This window comes from Gymnodraco acuticeps, unplaced genomic scaffold, assembly GCF_902827175.1.
Source record: "Gymnodraco acuticeps unplaced genomic scaffold, fGymAcu1.1, whole genome shotgun sequence".
NCBI classification, from domain to species: domain Eukaryota; kingdom Metazoa; phylum Chordata; class Actinopteri; order Perciformes; family Bathydraconidae; genus Gymnodraco; species Gymnodraco acuticeps.
This window is the reverse complement of record NW_022991669.1, coordinates 481,687-487,763: the sequence shown is the minus strand read 5'-3', so window position 1 is coordinate 487,763 and position 6,077 is coordinate 481,687. Positions and strand designations below refer to the sequence as shown.

The 6,077-nt window shown below is 48.6% G+C and overlaps 1 long non-coding RNA gene across 1 annotated transcript; it reads left to right on the top strand.

Moving 5' to 3' along the window:
• Positions 1-200: 200 nt before the first annotated feature.
• Positions 201-1,229, top strand: LOC117534469. Its single transcript, XR_004567233.1, has 2 exons — positions 201-455; positions 538-1,229. It is a non-coding gene; the product is annotated as an uncharacterized LOC117534469 (long non-coding RNA).
• Positions 1,230-6,077: the final 4,848 nt, after the last annotated feature.

Sequence of the window (6,077 nt, the reverse complement as noted above, 5' to 3'; positions counted from 1 at the left end):
TTACTGCAACTTTAAGCTTACGCGCTTACTGTCGTGTTACAGGCACTTTATTTTGCACTTTTAAAAAAACACATTTAATTTAGCCATTGATATTGCCTCGTCAAGCGCTGTAAGCTTTGTTTTTTGTTATGGTACTACTGTAGGCTATAATGTAGATAAGTGGTTTTCAACCTTTTTCATGCCAATGTAGCCGGCGCTACTGTTTTCTGAGGATTAGCTGTCAGATCATTTCTTCACGTGGCTGGGCCGCCACTGGCCCTTTAAGACACACCCCCCCTTCTTTAGTCAGCTGGCCCTTCCATATAAGGAAAACGCGCAGCTGTATGTAGTTCAGCATCTCCCGCTACACTTTAAATGCCCACTCACTCCTCACCCAAATCAGCTGTGACTATTACGAGTGTTCTTGTTCCAGTTATCGTTGTCTGGCTGATAGGCGTGTATTCCCCCTATACGAGGTATGTGAAGCTGCTGTTAGGATTTGTAACATTCAGTGTAGGCCTACCACTGAATTGTTAACATGTGGCCTGTAAATGCCAGGCTTCTTGACAGCCCCAGCAGAGACTGTGCAGAGAATCACCGTTGCAGAGGTGTCCAGTGAGGTGATAATTGAGTGAATGCGTTTGCATCAGAGGTAGGAGATTAATTGTATGTACACTGAAGGACATTCATATAAGTCTTTATACAATTTCTAATCTCCTTTCTCCATTTATTTTAGGATTAGTTTGCTACCGTTTTGCCTACCTTCTATGTTTTGCTTATTGACTAGTTTGTTGTATTGTGTACAAACTAGTGATTTAATCTTTAAAGCGACAGCACCCTCATTGTAACGACCCACTCTGTCCCACAAGGTCTAATACTGTCTCTGTGCTTATACTTCTTCAGTGACGATCCTGGCCATACTGTGGAGTGGAGCATGTGGTTTGCTGGGCACTTTTTGCATGCAGATATGGTTGATTTGTAGTGAGTGTTTGATTGAATACAGCTACACGTGGTGATATTGTGGTTTTGGGGAAACCCTCAGCAGTTGGCCAGAAGAATCACTTTTTAACTATCATTATGTGTGATATTGTAATTATTATAGTTATTCTCTCCTTGTCAGAGCCAGCCTTCAATCGTGGGACTTATGTGTGTCGACTGAGAAAGCTGAATAAGTTTTAATCTGCATTTTGTACTACTGAACTTTTACTTGATTATTTATATAATAAACGTTTGTAAACATTTGAACTTGAGGCCGCGTCCCTGCCCATCCTTTTATTCTTATCTGCGTGACTTGTCCTAAGGGCTCGTATTGGGGAACCCAGGTTAGCGTTAAGTATCCTAACCCCCTTTTATTATCGCAGCCCCCCCCCTCCCCGGTGGGGCAGGTCACATTTTGGCGTTGTCGGCAGGATGGTATAAAGCAGCGACGTGTGCTTCTAGTTCTTTTGTACGATACAATTATTTTTGTTGTTGTTTTTTTTCAATGCTTTAATTATTTCTTTTCTGAGGCATAAATAGACAAGGCTGTGTAGAGGTAAGGGGCAAAACGGTAGCGGACTAGCTGCGGTAGTGAAGACCTGGCTGTGCTGTACGGACCTTGAATTAATTCACCTGCAACCCGTAACTGACCGTTCTTTCTTCCCCCCGCAGTAGCCATGGAGGCTGATCTGCAAGACTTAAGGGACATGATTGCCCAGCTTAAGGCTGACAATGAGCAGCTGCGACAGGAGCGTGCTGCATCTCGAGGTTCGACCAGCGCTGATGGGGGCCCATCCACTGCACCACAACCCTCCACCTCAAGGGGGGTTCACACCAGCGAGCGTGTTCTCTACCTTCCCAGAGAACGCAAATGTCCGGTGTTTAGAGGTAACTCTGGTATAGGGATAAGTGATTGGGTCGAGGAGGTGCGGTCCAGCATGCGGGCTCGTTACCTCTCTCCTCTAGATCAGGCTTACTTTATCTATGACCATCTGGAAAGTGAGGCTAGAGAGGAGATTAGGTACCGGCCACAAGGTGAACGTGAAAATCCAGAACGAATCTTAACTATTCTGCAAGAAATGTATGGTTGTTCTAAATCTTATGTTGCTCTACAGGAGAGTTTCTTTTCTAGAAAGCAGCTAGTTGGAGAGTCCCTCCAGGAGTATTCCCATGCCCTCTTCTGCCTCATGGAGAAAGTGGTTAAAAGCAACCCCGGAGGTATGACCAATTCAGCTGTACTGATAAGGGACCAATTTGTAGAGCATGTACTGGAACCTGCCTTACGTAGAGAGTTAAAACGCCTGGTTCGCATGCACCCAAATTACACCTTACTCGATGTCAGGACAGAAGCATTTAGATGGGAACAGGAGGGCCAGTCACCTAGTGTGAGAGAGAGAAGTCACTCCGTGCCATCATTTTGTGCAGTCCAAGGTTCCCAGGACAAGGGTGAGATGGCTGTTGCAGCTAATGATAAGGCTCAAGATGATATGGCTCAGTTAAAAGACATGTTGAGAAAGCAGCAAGAACAAATTAATCAGCTCTCTCAGAATATGTTGCAGCTACAAAATATCCCTAGACAGCAACAGTTCACTCCAAATGCCCCTGTAGTGTGCAGACGCTGCCAGCAGCCAGGGCATATTGCTAGAAATTGTTCCCATCAGCGTGTTCAGCAAAACCCCAAGCCCTATGCCCCCAGGCTAGGTTCAGCCAATGCCCAGCAGCCCGCGGAAAACTAATTCCTTCTGGTCTGCAGAGCCATGACTCAGAAGGGAATGCTCCTGGCTCAGAGGATGACATCGATGTCTCAAAGTTGTTAGGGTCCTGCCCAACTGTAACTGTTGGCCTGGGCGGTGTGGAGATTAATTGTTTACTCGACACCGGCTCAATGGTAACCACTATCACTCAGAGTTTCTTTGCCCAGCATTTTCAGGGAGGTCTCAACTCCTGTCATTGGCTTGAACTCCATGCAGCAAATGGCATCGAAATACCTTATGTTGGTTACTTGGAGACTGATGTAGAAGTTTTGGGCAAAGTGGTCCCTAGTCGGGGAATTCTGGTCGTTAAGGACCCCCCCGCACATTTACCCCAGCCTAAGGTGCCAGGTATTCTAGGTATGAATGTGATCAAAGAATGCTACAATGAGCTCTTTCAAAAGCATGGTGCTGCCCTGTTTGACCTCCCTTTTGTTCATCAACCTTCCTCCCCTTGGCGCAAAGCCTTCCAGCAGTGTCATCAGGTAGAGACAAACATCCCTACAATTGGCATGGTCAGGGTAAGGGGGCGGAGACCAGTGTGCATTCCTGCTGGTACAGTGAAGATAGTTGCCACCACATGTCCCCAGGGTGGGTTCGGTGCCACTGGTGCCGGTCTTTTTGAGCCACTCACTGCTAAAAGCCATCTCCCTGCAGGTGTGCTAGTGTCTCCAGCCATGGTCACAGTAGTGAGGGGGACAGCCTATATTCCAGTGGTAAATGTAAGTGCTACTGATGCTACCCTTCACCCCCGCACCCCCGTTGGTACGCTGAGCCCTGCTGAAATTGTGAGTTTACCAAAAGGAATCACTGAGGTGTCTGTTCCCCCCATGACGCAGGTCACGGCTACCATATCCTCTCAGGTTGGCTCAGATGCCCTCTTTGTAGACCCCATCTCAGCTGTAGACTTGTCAGTACTCCCTCCTGCAGATCAGGTCAAAGCCCGGTCATTATTGAGGCAGTATGAGACAGTGTTTGCCACACATGATGGTGATTTGGGGTGCTCTGACCTAATTACCCATGAGATACCCCTCCTAGACGAGGTACCAGTCCGTCAGCGATATAGGAGAGTACCCCCCTCAGAGTATGAGGCAGTAAAGGCACATATTCGACAGTTGTTAGACAGCCAGGTGATCCGAGAGAGTAGCAGCCCCTACGCCTCTCCAATCGTCATCGTTCGGAAGAAAGATGGCAGTATCCGCCTTTGTGTCGACTACCGGCGGCTGAATAGCAAGACGCGCCGGGATGCCTTCCCATTGCCGAGGATCGAGGAATCGCTTGATGCACTCTCAGGAGCAAAGTGGTTCACGACCCTGGATTTGGCAAGTGGATACCATCAGGTGCCTGTGGCAGAAAAAGACAAACTGAAAACTGCTTTTTGCACACCATTTGGCTTGTTTGAATTCAATAGAATGCCATTTGGCCTTTGTAACGCACCTAGCACCTTTCAGAGACTGATGGAGCGGATGTTCGGGGCCCAGCACTGTCAATCCCTACTGTTGTATTTGGATGATGTTGTCGTCTTCTCTTCCACAGTGGATGAACAGCTGGACCGTTTGGGGGCTGTGTTGAACAAGCTGCAGCAAGAGGGCTTGAAAGTGAAGCTGAGCAAGTGTGCATTCTTCCAAAAGGAGGTAAAGTACCTCGGCCATGTCATCTCTGCTGATGGTGTCTCTACAGATCCGGATAAGATCTCTGCAGTGGCAAACTGGAACTGCCCCACTACTGTGTCGGAGTTACGATCCTTTCTGGGCTTTGCTAGTTACTACAGGCGCTTTGTGGAGGGATTTGCCAAGCTTGCTGCCCCACTTCACCGATTAGTTGCAGAAGCTCAACGGACCCACAGCCGGAAGCAGCAGCAACCTCTGGGGGACAGTTGGACTGAAGAGAGTGACAGGAGTTTCCAGGATCTCAGAGCAAAGCTGGTGAGTGCACCTGTTCTGGCTTACGCAAACTTTTCCCTTCCATTCATTTTGGAAATTGATGCAAGTTATGGCGGTCTAGGAGCAGTTCTCTCGCAGGAGCAGGACGGAAAAGTGAGACCTGTAGCATATGCCAGTCGTGGGTTGAAACCCACAGAAAGAAACATGTCCAACTACAGTTCCATGAAGCTTGAGTTCTTGGCATTAAAGTGGGCCATGACAGAGAAATTCCGGGACTACCTGCAGGGCCAAAAATGCATTGTCTGGACTGATAATAACCCCCTCAGCCACCTAAATACAGCAAAATTAGGGGCTACTGAACAGCGCTGGGCCGCGGCGTTGGCAGACTTTGATTACACCCTTCGGTATAGATCAGGCAGGGCCAACGTTAACGCTGATGCACTCTCAAGAAGGCACCCTGTGCCACCCCAGGAGGTCATAGAGCTGCCCCTATCAGGGACATTCATTCCCAAGGCCTTGCAGAAACCTTGCAGCTCAGAGGCCCATAATCTGGTAATCCAAGCTGCCATTTCTGCCCTTCCATCACATTCAAGCACTGAGTTGGCTGCTCTTCAGATGGCTGACCCAGTTATAGGGATGTTTTTACAGTACTGGGAAAGCCACAAGCGCCCAGACAGGGCAGACAGAGCAACCCTCCCTCCCCAAGTCCTGGAGCTGTGTCGGCAATGGGAAAGGATCACCCAGATGGATGGACTGCTGTATCGCCGTACCCAGAGGCCAGATGGAGGAGAGGACTTCTACCAACTACTCCTTCCAGGATGTCTGAAGAGTGAAGTTCTGCAGCAGCTACACCAGGGTCACGGCCACCAGGGGATGGAGAGGACAACGGATCTTGTACGACAAAGATGTTACTGGCCCCACATGCAGAGACATCAAAGAGTGGTGCCAGCAGTGTGAGCGCTGTACACTTGCCAAGGTAACTCAACCACACACCAAAGCACCCATGGGCCACCTCCTGGCCTCCAAACCCAATCAGATATTGGCAATTGACTTTACTCTCCTTGAACCCTCGCAAGATGGCAAAGAAAATGTCCTTGTAATGACTGACGTGTTTTCGAAGTTCACCCAGTCTGTAGCAACAAAGGACCAATGTGCCTCAACAGTAGCACATGTTCTGGTGACAGAGTGGTTTTACAAGTTTGGAGTGCCCGCTCGTCTTCACTCTGACCAGGGTAGGAATTTTGAGAGTGCCCTTATTCAACAGCTATGTGAACTCTACGACATTCAGAAAACCCGGACTACACCATACCACCCCCAGGGTAACGGGCAGTGTGAACGGTTCAACCGGACTCTCCATGATTTGCTCCGTACGCTCCCAATTGAAAGGAAGCAGAATTGGTCTAGATACTTGCCTCAGGTTACGTTTGCATACAACACCACCATCCACCAATCTACCGGTGAGTCCCCTTACTACCTTATGTTTGGA